Here is a 17489-nt window from a genome sequence, read left to right as displayed (position 1 = left end):
GTGTAACCAACATCTCTAACTGGCCCAGCCTTGGCCAGAGGCATGTCCATCTTCAGAGCTGTCAGGGACTGGCTCTGCTGGATATGGTGGAAGCTTCCAGCAGCTTCTCACAGCAGTGATCTCTGTTACCCACCCCCACCAAAAACCAGGCCATGCAAAACCAACACATGTGCTTTTGTTCTATCATTTCTCCAGCACAATTTGCTGTTGATACTGCAGGCTTTCAACATCAACCCCAGGCTGCAGCGGTCACCAGGCTCCTTCTTCAGAGATGCATGATGGACATCACCATTAGAGCTTTGGCTTTGTATCACCTCTTCTTGCTTCTTCTCTTGGGTGGGCRTTGCTGGAAAGAATTTTTTTCCTGATTCAAAGAGGTCCGTTCCTATCTTCTTTTGCCAGCTACTATAAGCCACCTACATGGCATCTCAGCCTAAAACCTCTATAAAATACAATATTCSTCTTGCTGGAACAAAGAAGAAAAAAAGCCAAAAAAACCCAAACAAAATCCAGAACGAGCGTTCTGATGGGAGTGAGTCATTTATTGAAGTTTTCTGAATTGTCTTGCACTTGGAAAAAAACTCAGCATTGAACTTTGATCTACATTTTACAAAAACACCAAAATAAGCTCCAGTAAAGAACAGGTTATTATACATAAARAACAGGTATGTGTCCTTTGAAAACATAATGTTCTCTCCTTCTTGCTCCTCCACACTGTCAGACACTGTTTGTTTTGCAGCCCTTCTGTCTTGACTGTTGAGTTTGGGAACATGCAGCTGAAAACAACTAGTTTGCCTTTTGATTAAAACTTTAGCATCCACAAGATACGTCTTACAATTATGCCTAGGAACTCTGTTGAAAAAACCCCCAAACCCCCACAAAAGTACAAAACCCAAAAACAGCTCCAAATTGCAAATACACAGTACAAACACCAATAAAACAAAAAATTAAATCTTCCCAAGTTTTCAGGCAACGGACACCTGCCAACACTTTTCCCATTACAATCTAACATTGCCTTTAGAATCCAAAAATAACGCTTAAATATATTAAATATATATCAAAATTAACTATTTTGCCATTGATCCTTTAGTTAGAAATTCACAAATAGAATTAGTCCCAGACCCTACCATCTCAAGTATGGTGATGTTGTTGCCTGTGACAAAGCCTCCCATTTAACACTGTCTATTACYGTGAAACTACAAATTATCAACATGAAAGTCTGTGCCATGTCTCATGCTAAAAATTGTGCAGACAATGAAAATCAAAGCCAAATCGTCATAAAAATAAACAGCTCCAAGGCTCTTATGCTGACTGAATAATTCATGATCACATTTAATTCAGTTTAAGTTTCTATTTTAGTTTTGACAAAGCCACTGCAGCTAATCCAGACAGCAGCAGTCACATCTCAAATACTCCCAGACTGATATGTGGATATCACCTCCTGCGATATGTACACTGCCTTGCCCACTCGTGAGTCATCAAACTAAGCCACACTGATGGTACCCAAACCCAGCATTTCCACCCTCTGTATTTTGTCATTCAAGACTAAAGTGTTTACGAAGCCTGTCTCACCTCTTTTGTAATTCTCAAAGACAAAGATCACCTCTCGCTTTTATAACAGGGCACATGGGTTGGCTGATCTTATAAGCCCTAGCCAAATACAGATGAAGAGTGAGGAAGGGTAGAAGTAGTATTTATACAAGGTAGATACAAGACACATACATGAAGTGGTAGAAAAAGGTGAAGCTCTGACTCAGAGAGCAGCAGGTGTTAGATGTACCTGAAGAATCCATACCTCACAGAAGCAAGCAATGCTCTCATGAAACTTAGTTACCTAGTCTTACAAACGTAAATGCAGTCATGAAAATTTCATTGCCATTACTCTGTTCATGTAAATGTTGGAAGGATYAGCACCTGATTTTAGGGTTTAACTTTTGCATACAGTTGCAATCCAAATAAGCTCTGCAAAAGCATGGAAAGAAGTCATATCATAGTACCATAGTCCTTCACCCAGTCTGTGCACCAATGCAAATTATTACTTATGCAATAAGCAATAATAATTTTGGTATTACTCATCACTACTTACACRGCATGTGTCTGAAATTAAAAGCTTTCTTCTGGAAAAATATTTTTTTTGGACACTTTGTTCCAGTCTTAYCAAGGAGAAGTACCATCAAATTAAGTGCTACAATTCAGACCAGCATTACAAGAGTCATGCAAATTTTCTACAGAGACTTCTTACTGCTACTCCAGTTTTTATGTACTGACATCTCTTTGGACACAATATATGTAATTTTCTTCCACCATTAGGATTGTCCATCACTAGGATGTAATTATACAACTTACTACCAAGACATTACTGAGAAGATTAAAAAAATAATTGCACTGTTACATTCTCCACAGACAGAGAACCACAACCTTCTCACAAATGTCTTGGCAATCAACCTTCTCCCTAGGCTTCTGTGCATGCACAGTATGAACTTCCACATTTTAGAATTAAAAGCAGAAGTTCTGCCTGCTGTGTGCAGTGTTAACTGCCAAACTTTCTCTCCCCAACAAAAAGTTGAAACTGCCTAGTTTCAATGCACCTTATATTGCAGAAGCTGAATTCAGCTCAGCAATTGTTTAATTTTATGTTATAAGCAATATTTCTGGAGAAAAAAGGGGCTTCTTGTACAGTTAAAGGCAGCATAACCCAAATGCTCAGCATTTCACAGAATTAAGCCCTTATTAAGCAAAAGGAACTAAATACATATAATGAACTGTGGCAGAGTATTAATCTCTTCTCAAAGAGATCACATGGACAGCTAAAAGCCTGACACTTTCCAACCACCCTTATTAAGAAATCCAATCTCTGAAAGCCATAAAATATTTTAGTTTCAACTCACAAACATTTTCACCATCACAGATTTTATAAGACTTTTCTCATTTCAGTGGATTAGAATCTCTATCATGTACAACTCCAGTGAATAACTGTTTACACATAACTTATTCACACTATTACACTAGAGTCCATGACATTATAACAAAAAAATATATTGCTGAGTTTCCTGTTCTGTCTCTCTCTCATATATGCCTTYATTTTACAGCTGTCTTTGGATGGACTCGGCAGGGAAATATGTTGTATTTCCTGTTAATATTGTACTTATTACAAGTGCACAAGACAGGAAACAGTAACTTCTRTAAGTTTCTTACTGGGTCCCATTAAGTTTCCAAAGAAGTTAAGAAATATTTGATTGGCCAAAACTGGGGGAAATGAGCTGCCAGCAGAGCAGGGAAAGTGATCTGGGCATTCAGGCCACTTATGCTAAAAGTCTGTGACARAGTTCTATGGAAGAACAAAACCATTGAGTCATATTGAACGGAAGATGCAATTTGGTATCATTTTATAAAATGTATAAGGTCACTCTAAAATGAGCACAGATAAAWATATATATATATATGAATATTTATAAAATTATATCTTAAAAACTCATATAAAAAATAGAAGTGACTTTCAAGAGAATGGAAATTTAATAAACCTCTCTTGTTCAAGACTGCTGGAAAGAGTTTGTTGGAATGCCACAGGCAAAGCTATTAAAAAAAACTGGAGGGAAAAAATCAGCTGCAAGATACATAGGGTAGCAGACAACCTTTCTATGACTCCTCTGCAGGAGTTGAAATGAGGTGAAATTCAAACAATACAAAGAGCTATGTTGCTGTCTGCTAGAAGCTTCTTAGCTGAATACAACCGAAAAAGCGGCAATGACAGCTTAGGACTCTCATCAGTAAATCAGAGAAGACCAGAAGTAAACTCTTCCAAGGCTTTGATGAAACTGAAGGAGATACAGGAGGTGGCTTCCTACAATTGCAAGAGCCATGTCTCTGGCTGCAGGGCCCAGAAATTACATTTTACTTCACATGGCAAGTTACTATTAAAGATACAATGCTTTCCCAAAAGCAAGAAAGAGACATTGGGCTGGGAGACCTCCTTCTCTGCAATAAAATGGCTGCAATTGTTACAGTCAACAGACATGAGAAGTTCATTTCTGGGCACACACAGAGCACTCTGACTTGCTCACTGGTCCCACCTGCAGAAAGCCTGTGACAAAGTGGTAATGCAGATTGCTGGATCCTCACACTGACAAGAGCACCCTTGACCATCTCAGTCATGGAACTGCAAATGTATTATTACTACTTCTTATGGCATTTGAACTTCAAGTCTTTAGATCCATGTAAAATTACTAAAACAATGAATTTTCACACATGTAGTTCTTGGAGAAATCCTACTTTTTCCTTTTAGACCTCTGCAGTGACATGAAGCTAACCAACTGCTCCAAATTTTGCTGCCAGACATAGGTCATTACAGCCCCAAGGCTGTTTTAGACTTCTTCTGGGTGCAATGACCCTGTGAAAATGTAAAGTCAAACTGGGACTCTGGTTTTTCCAGTCAAGCTGGATGGTTCTACTCATGCCCTTAAATATTTTGCTAAGTCAGGCTTCAATGAAGGTCAGGATTGCAAAGACATAACAACAGCTGTGCTGGGTCATATCAAGCCACCAAACTAACATCGTATCTCTGAGAATGGTCAACACAGGATAATATGTACCAGACCAGCGTAAGCACCTGTGACACCTCCCACATCCATTCCCTACTGAAGGCCTGAGAGATTTTCAAAACACATAAAAGTAATTTTTTACCTATTAATCCTCCCAAAATCACTCTTTTACTTATTTTTGTACTATTGCTGGGAACTCATTCTATGTGCACCATGGAAAGCTACCTCCTTTTTTATATATAGCTGAGAAGCACGGCACAGTCTGACACATTCTGTAATTTGCAGTCATTATGTTTTCCAAAGATACTGTCATATAACAGTTAGAGATTATTCAAAAAACTTCCATTAAAAATAAAGCAAAGCCATTTTTAAGTCCTCTAGGTAGATGAAGTMATATTTTCAAAGCTACTGTGAGTCAACATACCCTGAATCCACAGTAGGTCTGAGACAACAGCTCTGATAGCCTTAAAGACAATTTTACAGTCAGCATGGTGGACTTACCATGCAGAGAGATCTGTTCTGAAATGGGAATTTACCTCGTGTGCTCTAAAAGGCAAGTGGCCTTGACACACCTCTGCAGTAGGTATGAATCTGCAGTAGGTCTGAGACAATGACTCTGATGGACTTTAAGGCGATTTTACAGTCAGCATGGTGGACTTACCATGCAGMGAGATCTGTTCTGAYATGGGGATTTGCCTCGTGTACTCTAAAAGATGAGTGGAGGTCTCCGGAAAAGAGGCCCCTCAAAAGTTAGCAGTAAGATGAGAAAGAAGGTGAGGAATCATTTTGCTAGTGATGAGAACTACAGGGAGTTTATAGAAGCAGGCACTGCTGATCCACTTCAGCATCAGTTTTAAAACAAATATGTACTGAGTACAAACAAAATGCTGAGGCAATGCCATTTCCCCACAAAAGTGTGAAGTGCTGCCTTATGCTTAATATCRCATTTTAGAAGTTTTAGAAGTTTCTTGTGTTTCCTTTTTGCAGCTTCCAGTAAAGAGACACTTATATTTGCAGAAACAGTTTGTCCCATAAAAGTTCCAGTGAAATACATTTGCATTAACTCTTTTCTATATTTCTCTGCACTAAAACAGCCCCAACAAATATACTTCACCATTAAAAATAAAATTTCTTTTCTCTGAGCTTGTATTTTAATTTCAARCATGATGTATGCAGAGATATTTTCTAATTATTCAGCCACTCTTACCACATTTAAAATATGATTGCCTCAAAACACTTTCCATAAGTAAGCTAGGAAATACATATTTGGAAGTGAGGCAAACTAAAAGGAAATCTGGGCAYAGTTCCCATTTTTCTCAGGAGTGGGATCTTCATCTGTGAGTTGGGAACTACCCTTCCAGCCAAGAGAGTTTGCTCCCACTTGGTAACAAGCAGACAACCTCTGCGGTGTTCCAGGAATCCTCATCCTAAAGCAGAAATTCTCTCTGCAGCCAGTGTTCTCAGGGAAGGCACATGAAAAGCATTGGGCCATCTCAGAGCTTGGGACACTGAATTTCAAACTTTTCCTTTATCAGATCACAAAAAAAATTTACCCTATTTCTGCATGTAAAAAAATGCAATAATTTTGTAGTTACTGATCATGTTACCACATTAACAAAGKGAAGAAACCTTACTTATGTTCCAGCAAATAAAAACTAACCCTGCCTTTCTCAGGCATGTCAGTTACTTTGAATTTTGTTGCATGAGACACTTGCTAAAAAACTGCAGTGTTTACACAGGTTCAAGAAACTAGATTATACTACGAACACACTAATTTCACTGGTGCCCACCACAAATAATTCTATTATCCTTGGAAGACGAGTGAAGATGCTGTGACTGTACAAATAGAATAAATACACTCTACTTCAAAAGGATTTATAAGCATGCTTTACTGATGCTTTACTTTAAAGACTGATCCTGAGAAAATGAAATAGCTGCAAGAGCACCCATCTTATTTAGGGTGGTTTGGTTTAATGATTGTCTGTGTTGCTCCTGACAGGTAAGCTTGCAGGTGTTTCTGCCTGAGATTATTACTTCTTGCTGAAATGTGTACAGCATGAAGCAGCACAGTAGTCTTCATGAATTTGTACATACAGCAGAACACCCCGGATCCACTGTCATACACTTTACCTTTCTGTTACAGCCAGCAACATCAGGAAGGCATTTCATTCTTGTGCTTCCTCCTATGGCTAGGTTCTCCATGAAAAGAAACAAAATGACAACAGAACCACCAACAGCCTACTCATCCACTTTACTTAGTTTCTTTTCACTGATTTGAGGTCAGAAGCAAAATAAATCAGAAACCATATCCATTTAAAGACTGATTGCTAAATTCTTCATCTTAGTGTTCCACTTGTCCCTTTTCTTCAAAAGGGAAATGAACTTCTATTTCCATATGTGCTCACTGAACCTATCTACAAGCATTAAACACACAGGGGAACCAAATCTGTAACTACATAGAAGATGTTATGGCTGATGGTGAAATGAGTAAATTATCACTTATTTTATTTTTCACCCTGAATATTGATCTAACCATGCAACCTCTACCCAAGATGTGAAATAAATAATCACAAACAGTAAAAAAAACCCATGTCAGTTACCAAACAAKGAGGAAGAGCAATCAGCAATGCAATTCCATTTGGGGAGACACTGTGCCTTGTTCAAGACAACCCACTTCCCCCTTACAATAGTGGCACAACTGAGTGCTTATGCACCTGGGTCAGGTCCCTTAGTACAGGAGTGGCTGTGTCTCAGCAAGAGCAGGAAGGTCTCAGTCCTGTGCTTCCAACCTCAAAAAGGAGCATCGTGGGCTGTAGTAGGTGTTGTCAGTGCAGTCAGCTGCTGAAGCATATATCCAGCCTGACAGTGTGTATTCCACAGCTGATGTTGCAGTAATCATTAGTGCTCAAGCTTTAGTAACCTAAAGTTGGTTTAAAACTACTTTGGTATCTCTATGGTAACATGCCTTTGGACCTCYGCACTGCAGCATGAAGTTAACAGTGCCAGACAGTGAGAAATTTTTCAGCTGGATCCTCCCAGCTACTAAAAGATAATTTATTAGAAATAAAGCCTTTTGAAGAAGCAGCAATCAGGTGAACATTTTATCAAAATATAACCAGAATTGCAGATTGACTACAGTAAGTTTTGATTGACTTGAAACATTTTTCCAGAATTTTGTCCTTGAAATATTTCTCTTGCTGAAGTGAAATTTTCAAATAAACGAAAAATCCAATTCTCACTAACTTCTTATCAGAATACAGGTCAGTTGACAAGTGAATTTTTGAACAGACAAGCAGCAAAAAACAGCAGAAGTTTGAAAGGAAGAGAAGATGCACAGAAGGCTCCTTCCTGTTTTACACCTAATTCTGTGGTAGGCAGCATGAAGGTACTTTTTTTTTTATTTTTTCCTGTCCATGGCATGCATGCTGGTAGCAGAAAGAGAGATATACTATATTGTCAGTTATTAATCAGTTTAGATAATACTTGGAACAGACAAAGAACATCTCTCCTTCAGAGTGAGGAAGAACRATTGAAGATACTTAGCAGCTTGTTGAAGCAGGCTGTGAACTSTGACCAAAAGGAGCCAAGAAGTCCACACATTTAAATGTATCCTGCTTTGATCACATTTTCAGTAATGGCAACACCCCTGTTCAAAAGGGCAAGGAGAGGGAGAATAAAATAAATAAAATTGATTTTGGCAGCAAAACCAACCAAAGCAGGAGGAAAGATGCCAGCAGATGGCTCACCCAACCTGCAAATAAGCAGACAGCAAGTATGTGTATAAACATACTAAAGAATCTCCCACTGTTCAAAGAAGGCAAACTATTCTCTTCCCACGTAACCACTTCCTCAGTGACCCTATGCCAAAAKAAGAGGTGAAAAATGAAAATCCTGTAAAAGGGAGAGTGGTAGATCAACCAAAGAACACAGTGGCAAGAAGAACTGCTGACATCTCCAACTGATGCAAGTCTTGTATGATGCACTGATGCCCTGCTACGACCTCCTTCAATCAGGAAATGCTGAACAGTTATCAGGGGGAGTTAGGAACAAGCCATTTGGAGAAGCAGCACTGCCCAGCCCTACTACAGCAAAAATAGCCAGCTGTTTTGATCCCTGGTAGCCCCTTAACCACAAGAGAATGGACCAAGGCCCAGCCATTTATTTCCATTGGACTAAAAATAAAACTAAACATATYCAGAAAAATTGAATAGCCTTTTGCCTATTGCCTGCCTGAAAAAAAGCCAGATCGTCATCTCACTGATGTCAGTGCAGTATTTCCAGAAGCAAAATTTGAATTCTAACATATGAAGTGGTGACTTCTGAATCTGGACTACTGGATTGATTACATGTATGCATTTCACATTTCTGCACTGCAGCTGGAAGTGCAAAATGATACCAAGTTTTTACTGTTGAATCATTGAATATCGCTTTGTATTTTAAGCTCATTTGTAAGATTTTGAAATAAAATGCTTGTCTTCCTTCAATGATAGAAGTGATATACAAAAATTTCAGTTGATTAAGGGTTATCTTTTAATGGACAACCATTTGCATCAACCACACAGGAAAACAATATACTCTGACAAGATTTTACATGTGAGCTATGGAAATACAGAGCTCTTTTCAGTTTTAAACTATCCACAGATTTGCAGATATTTGCAACCAAAAGAAAAATAACAATAAAGCAAACATGAAAGGGTGGCCTTAAAGGAGTTACGTCCAGCATGGCAGATTTTTCAAATCTAAGGCAAGGTCACAGATAAATTATAACTCCAAGGGGGCAAAAAGTCCTTAGTCTAAAAATAGCCTCTTGTATAAATGCAGTGGAACCCATGAAAAAGATTCCTTTCTTTAAAGACMGTTAATCACTGAACTCTTTGAACTGTATGGACAATCCCTACACCACTAAAATGCCAGAGGGCCAGAAAAGATTTGCATGAGCATCAGCTTTTCTAGTTAAAGTGTATCTGCAAACAGACACCCATTCTGGTTGAGTGTAATACTCATCAGTCCCACTAGTTTTTCTSTTATTGATAATTTTATATTTCACTTTCATAAACCTGAACGAAAAGCTCTGATATCTCTAATACCAGGATGCACAGAATCTAACTTAAAATGATGACATTTGAAATACATTATCTTCAAGACTTGCACAACTCCTGTCATCAGTATGAGCCTTAAGTAATATCTACTGAACACATTGGTTTTAACCCACTAATGGTGTAAGGAAAAAACAAGTTGCTCAGTCCAACCTMACCTGAAGGAAGTAGTAAAAGCTCTCTCACACTGAAATGAAAATAACACCAGAATGCATCAAAGAAACCATTGCACCAAATAAAGTAACAACATTTACACAAAGTCTCATTTGAAAGAGAAAACTACCATTATGATTAAATTATTCCCATACACCAGAGTCACAGAGATAACACACTGTGTGAGTCCTATCCTGGCAATATTCTAATTGGAATGGCAATACAGGAGAGCATGCTGACATTCAACAAAGTTATCACAGAAGTTATACCAGAACCAGTTATACTAGTATTGTCTCCATATTAGAACAATTTAGATTCTTATGCTTTGTTTTAGTGTTGCTTGTTTTAATTTGTGGTTATTTTGTTGACATTTTGGTTTTGGGGAGAGTATCTTTGCCTCTCTTTAGTCAATTCTCTCTTCAGAAAACATGTAATATTCAATCTGTGTAGACAAATATTAGACACTTCTCTCTTGCTTTCAAATGTTTCATTGTAAGTTGTAGGAGTCCTCTGCTATTGTGATGGACTCATTAATAAAACAGAGACAAGTACAGGCTATCAAGTGACTTTCGGCAGCAGTGGATACATTACTAYAACTTTGTACAAAAGAACACCATCTAGTCAATTCCTGCTGCAGCAGCACTAGCCAGTAAGAAACTTTTTAGTTGTGCAGCCGTAAGATCTGGACAGAAATCAGTAGATTCAGACATCACATCTCAAGGCTCCCAAGTGCCAAGGGAAACCTGTGCCACTATGACAAGACCTGGKTTTTTTTTCCCCAAGAAACACCTCTCTACCCACGTGCCCCTTAGACCCCACTCCCTTTGGCATATCTCTGCCCTGACCCCATTCAGCCCTTAACAGGTGACCCATCCCCAATCACTCCAGCTGAGGCTTGACTGRTCACTTTTTCCCCATTTGAACAATGGTATCTCACCTGCTTAGCCCATCTCAGATCTTCACKTCATCCATCACTGCTCTAACCATCCACCACACTGTGACAGTATTCCAGCTGATCTTTCTGATGTCTGCAGAAACCCTTAGAACAAAGGTAGCCCAAGATTTCCCAGGTTCCTATCAGCACACTGTGACTGCCATCCAGGGGTCCATGGGAAGGGAGCACTGTCCAGCAGCTGCARACCAGCACACCATGTCCATGAGATGAAAGAAATCGAAACTTTTTTTTGTCTTGCTATCCTGGCCTCCCTCACGTTGTAATTTGAGGTAAAACAAATCAGCATGAAACAAGGTCATGGCAAGGTGCTTGACAGCGCAGTTACTAACCTCCTCCAAGAGCCACAACACTGCTTGGAACATTAACACAGCCSTAACTATTTAATACATGTGAAATGTAATATAAATGTAATATAACCACTAGTGTTTTTTCATAATATAATTAAAYAGCTGTTTAAGAAAGATCTGTCTTTGCAACAAGGAGGAAGTAGCCATTCATCAGGCAGGACTCTTTGGAATGCATGAATATCAGGGAAGTGATCTTAGAAGCAAGAGAAAGAGAAACCCACAATAGCCAACAGTCCAGGAARAAGGGAACTCACATAGGAGAAACTCTTTAGACTCTTTCAAAACAGAGATTTGGGCTTAGGTATCTCTCCAGAAAACACCCRAGCCATCACATTAACACCTATCCTGGGGTCTCAGAAGATATTTGATTAACTTTGGAAAAGAACACACACAATAAGCTAAGGCTTCATTTTCTCTCCTTTTCTAAAAGAGATTTCTTGGTTTTTGGGCTAGCACAATGGCTTGATAAATTGCATTTCATAATGGACACGATAACTTGCAGGAGAACAATGACCACTGACAACATTCAAGTTCACAGTGTCCTTAGACAGCCTTCCAAATCTGTGACAGAGAAAGAGGAAAACTCTCTCACTGCCCCTGGGGCCAAATGGCTGACCTAAGAGCAAAGGGAAAATTAACTGCTGGAAGCAGCTCCAAAGCTAACACCATGTCCAATTCCAGGTTCAATTACACTGATTTTTTTACAGCACTGACAGGTATGCCACTGATAACTATAACACCATTGGATGAAAACATACATATAACAAGAYAGGAATCAGACCTCACCTTCCAAATATAAATAAATGAATCATAATTAAATCGAACAGGCTACAGCTCTATATGCAAACTGGCTGTGAGCAGTTTYCCCTAGGCTTACAAACAGTTGTTGAATAGCTTGATTTTTAATACCTATATTGCTTCAAAACTCCATCCTGCCCATTTCAGCAGYGGACATTACGGACGCTATTAATGCAGAGTTTCTCAACTATCCATTGTTCCTTTGGAATTCTTTTTTAAATGCAGTTTAATAATATCTAACACATGTTCACGCTTGGCTGCATTGTTTGTGAGTTCTGTGTGCTTGAGTCCAGGTGGCCCAGATCGTTGCAGATCCTGCTCCACTCTTCATGCTATGAAGTCAACTGTGCTGGTCTGGTTTTCCCACCCTTTTGAAACAAAGGCTGCCTCTTCAGATGCAGTATGAATCCAGGGCAAAAGGTCAACGAATTATAAATCTACATCAAATTAGTTCTGCATTTTCAAAGTGAATAACTCATATTATTAAGAATTTAATACTGAGACAGTTTCTGAAGTAGCACCATTTAGCTGAGGGGTTTCTCAGCATAAATCTACAGTCTATCCTTTCTATATCCAAGAAATGAATTAGTTGGCCCTGGATAGCCAAGTCAGTGGTAGAGATATACAAGGACATTTTAAAACTATTCTCCAGAGTACCTCTCTATTCAAAGAGTCAGAGGTAATACAAAGGAACAGCATGTCTCTAATGCATTTTGTTCTTTTACAGCTGACAACACAGGTGAGAAAGACACTTATAAATAATTGGATGCTGAAGGATGGGGCTATGGTTGTCATAAATGGCTGAACTGAAAGGGAAAAAGAAAGTTCACCAGCAAATGGACTAATTGTCCTCTCAAGTGAAGAAAGTTACCTGCACTAGACATGGCCTCCAAAAGCCGTACAGAATGTCACCTTAACTCAAAATTAATAATGTATCTTTGGACAGCAACTCTTCCTCTCATAGAAGAAAAGGTGACTCAAGATTCACAAGCCAAAAGCACCGGTGTTTTGAGGGAATTGTGTAAGCTTCTGCAGAATGAGCTCATTCCACTCTATGGCCTGTTAGACTGCCCCAAAGAAGATGCCCTTTTAGAAGCAAGGGCGCAGCTATGTGTTGCATTGCTGCCCTGCAAGGCAGGTGAGTTACTGGGCTAGAAATGCACYTGCTGATCTGTGCCAGAGGGAGACAGTACTGCACAGGAGATCATCAGGTTGACAGTTGTTTCTGTAAACTCATGCCCTCGACCACTTCAAACACATAGGCTGCTTTTCACCATATTTAAACAAGTAAATGTGATTGTTGACTTCCTTAAGCTWCAATTCTGGGTTTGACTAGGCCAAAAAGAGGTAAACTCTGCTTCATCACAAAACACTTCACATGCTATTTTCTAGCAGCCATGCAGGTACATACATTGTTCACTGAAGGCAATTTTAGAAAAGTTACAAGTACACTAAAGACAATATCAAAAGATTTACACCAAGCTCATCAGAGGATAAAATCTCAAGCTAATTTTGTGCGTAGAAAACAGTAAAAGRTGGAAAACAGATGCTACAAACAGTCAGTTTACTTAAAACTGCTTGGTATTTTGGTCATTGAAAGCCAATGTTCCAAAATAACTTTTTAATGAAGGACTTAGAGGGGTCCTGGGACACCTATTGACTTGCAATGATGAAATGATTGAGGCTCATTGCTCTTACAAGCTTCCAGCAATTCTCTTTTCCTATACACGTGTGTGCGCACACATGTGCTCATTTTATATTTAATGATATAAATAATTATATCATTCTATATTTAATGATRTAAAATTAAATTTTATATTTAATGACATAAATAAATCTTTCAGAGCAGTTTTGGAAGTCCAGAACATWGTGTGACTAAATGTGGAGTCATTTTAATTCACCTGATTTTGTATTTTCTGAAGCAATGGTTTTATCTGTTCTGTAACAGTTCTTCTGTCTAGCATTGCTTAAGAGCATAACTACAGTGCTTGCTGAAATTTACCTGCATCAYTTGAAGGAGGAATGGAAAGTTCAGATACAGAGCAGCAAAAGTCCTTTTAGTGTATTCATTTAAGATGTATGGGCTTAGTCACAGAAGACCACTTCCATACTAGCAATTTTCTTTATGGTAAGAGCTATTCAGGCCAGCACTTCTCAGTGAAAAGCTAGCCTAAATTACAAGGCCCTGCACTGTAACATATTTCAACATTTTTTGGGCTGCTCATKTTTTTTCTGCCAACTCTGCAGACCTCAACTGTGTTCAAGAGGTGTCTTACATCTTAGTGTCCTACTGAGCTGTGAAACAAACCTTCATCATCCTAAGTTACAGATTTGGGAGATTTTTTTTTCCGAGTTCACACTACATTGTTCCACATGCCACAGAACTTACTAGCAGACAGTTAAGCCATAGTACATTTTGAACAAAACAAGAAGTGCAAGAAGTATACTGAGTTTTCTTACACACGATACTGCTTGAAAGACAACTGTGTTTGAAATCAAGGCAATACTTATGGTTGCATTTCTCCAGGACCTGTGGACCTGATGCGACTGTCTCAGTGGCTGGACTTCTCAAGGCTCTCCACTGTGTATTTTGCAACTGCATTCTTTCACATATTCAATCAGATTAACAAAAATAAAAATAATTTTTAAAAAAATCTAAAAGCTAGGTCCTTGACATTTTGAGAAGGATATGTCCCAACACTTCCACCTTGGAACCTGAAACAGACCAACACTGGTAAGAGATACTGTCCCACCATATTTTTTTAAACTTYTGAGCTTCGCTTCTAATAATTGTTTAGCTACAGAAAAGCCTGAAAACTGCCAAAACCTATTCCTATTGTGACTGATCAAGAGAKGTTCATAAACAGTTCTTTCTCTTCCACAAAGAACATAGCATAGGAAGAATCAAATGATTACACCTGCTGTTCTTGTAATTTCAAGAAGAAAAATACGATTAAGTAATCAATAGAAGACTGCAAATTGTTTAGAGGGTTTTCTTTCATACAGCTGATATGTTAGCAACAGRAGCTTTGAAACTTGTATGTTATTGTAAAGTTAGCTTAATGTTTAAGTCTCAAGATATTCAAGTAAAGCAGAACTATTCACAACTTCTGCTTGAGATTTGGCCATAATTAAAAGATGTAAACATAAATAAGGTAAGGGGGTTTTTTACCTTTTCAAATCCCCAAGGAAGTGTCAAAAAAACTACATAGCTGGTACTGCTGAACTTCAGAACCAGCAATAACTGAGCAATGGTTGAAGCAGCCATTTTACAGTCAGTATCTTCTCATCTCATTGTTATGGTTCAGTGATGTAAGCTAAATGTGTTGTATCTTTATACAAAGCTGATAGAGGGTTCGTGATATTAATACTCTTTTTTTAGTATTAATAAAATACTGTTTGACTTTGTTAAGAAGGGTACAAGGGGAAGGGATGTCTGATTTTTCAATTTAGTGCTTTTGCCCAAGTCCCTTAGTAACACAGTGTATGGCTGGGCACCAGAAACTGTGGGTCCTTCTCCAAATAAGGGTGCAGATGCACCTTCCARCACTTAACAAGTCCACTTGAGACCTTTGTCAGGCAGCCCACGGATATGTGTCACTAAGCTTTCAAGACTGAAAGAAACACACCCACCCATCAAAACTGCTGAATGGTTGCCCACAAACAGTGTGAACAGGATGGGACCAACAGATCTCAATGCTCTGAACAGTTCAGAAGTTTTTGTCAGGAAAAGAGAAGAAAGGAAAACAAAAAAAGAGAAGAAAGGAAAACAAAAAAGAGAAGAAAGGAAAACAAAAAAAAATTATCCTTGTGACACTGACCTCACACTAAATGAATACGGATCAAAAGTTTTACTTTGAATGTAAGGCTTAGATAAGCCATATCTTTTAAATGATATGGAATCATTTTTTGTTTGTTTGGTTTTTCTTTTATTTTTTCATTTGAATTGAATAGGATTTAAATTATTACAGGTTGATTTCTTTTAACACTAGTTTTATACCATAAAGTGGATGAGTTTTTAAAAAAATGTATAAAGGCAGGGTCAAATGTAAATAGTGCAATACTTGATTGTGCAAATAAATAACACTTAAGAACACAGAATGAAGCAACATGGTTTAAGTGGGTTGAGCAGTTACAAAACTGGAAAATTATTTTACGACATACTAGTGCTAACAGCCATTTGACCAGTAGATTGATTTTATCCCCTAATATAGTTCGATGAGATTTTGTGATGGTTTAACCCCAGAGTGCAATTATGCCCCAGACAGCTGCTCACTCACTCCATCACCTGAAGGATGGGGAGAGAGTCTGAAGAGTAAAAATGAAATAACTYGGGATTTTTTATACAGACACTCTAGTAGGTCAAGTAAAAGGTGCACACMGGAGCAAAGCAAATCAAGGAATTAAGTCACCACTTCCCATGGGCAGGCAGGTGCTCAGCCATTCCCAGGAGAGTATTCCCCATCACATGCAATGGCTACTTAGGATGACAAACACCATCAGTCTGAACRTCCCTTTGCTTCCTCCTTCTTCCACCAGTCTGATGCCATAGGTATGGAATATCCAATGCAGCTAATACAAGCAACTAAGCACTACAGCACCTAAACCCATGTGGTATTGCTAGACACTCTTTTCATATGAAAATAAATAATATTTTTCTTTGTTTTTGAACTTGTATGGAACTAAATATTATCRTGTACTACTGGAGCAACATGCTTCCACACTTTTCCACTTCTTATAGTCTGCCAAGAATAATATACTTTTTTGCCTTTATTATAGTTCTGTAACAGCCCAACCCTCTTTTAGTCAATACTGAAGTGTGATGTACAAAATCATGCCAGGATTGACCATAAGAATGGCAGCTCTAACTCAATTTTTAAAAATTTGTAAATAATTTTACAGATCTTAATTCTTATAAGAGTGGAAGTCTTCCCATAATATAACTGAAACAGTTCTAAAATAACATAAAATCCAAGACACCAAATAAACTCATGATTTGTAAAAAGAAGTGACACTATCTAAAACAATCACAGAGCCACAGACTCATTTAGATTGGAAAAGATGGGATGTGGAACTTAGTGCTGTGGTCTAGTTGAGAYGGTAGTGATTGGTCAAAGATGGGATTTGATCTTGGATGTCACAGAAATACACTAGGTTGGAAAAGACTTTTGAGATCATCACGACAAACCTATGACCTAACATCACCACTTCCCTGGGCAGTCTCTTCAATGCTTGATGATCTTTCACATAAAGAATTCATCCTGATGTCCCACCTGAACCTTCCCTCAAGCACTTTGAGGCTGTTTCATCCTGCCACCAGCTGACTGAGAGAAGAGACGGATCCCCTCCTGGCTACATCCTCCTTTCAGGCASTTGCAGAGAGTGCTAAGGTCTCCCCCAGCCTCCTTTGCTCCAAGATAAAAACCCCCACCTCCCTCAGCTGCTCCTCACAGGACTCGTGCTCCAGACCCTTCACCAGCTCCATTGCCCTTCTCTGGACTCATTCCAGCACCCCAATGTCCTCCTTGTAGCTAGGATCCCAAAACTGAACACAGGGTTTGAGGTGTGGCCTCACCAGTGCCCAGTACAGGGGACAATCCCT

General features: G+C 38.7%; 1 protein-coding gene across 3 annotated transcripts in view; it reads right to left on the bottom strand.

Annotated features, from left to right (window-relative positions):
• Positions 1–17489, bottom strand: part of PDE8B (phosphodiesterase 8B) — an 89417-nt gene that overhangs the window by 50872 nt on the left and 21056 nt on the right. The window lies entirely within an intron of this gene.

Source organism: Malurus melanocephalus, unplaced genomic scaffold, assembly GCF_030028575.1.
Source record: "Malurus melanocephalus ecotype Western Australia unplaced genomic scaffold, MMel_1.1 scaffold_31, whole genome shotgun sequence".
NCBI classification, from domain to species: Eukaryota; Metazoa; Chordata; class Aves; order Passeriformes; family Maluridae; genus Malurus; species Malurus melanocephalus.
The sequence above is the reverse complement of the archived record's forward strand: the minus strand, read 5'-3'. Positions and strand labels throughout refer to the sequence as shown.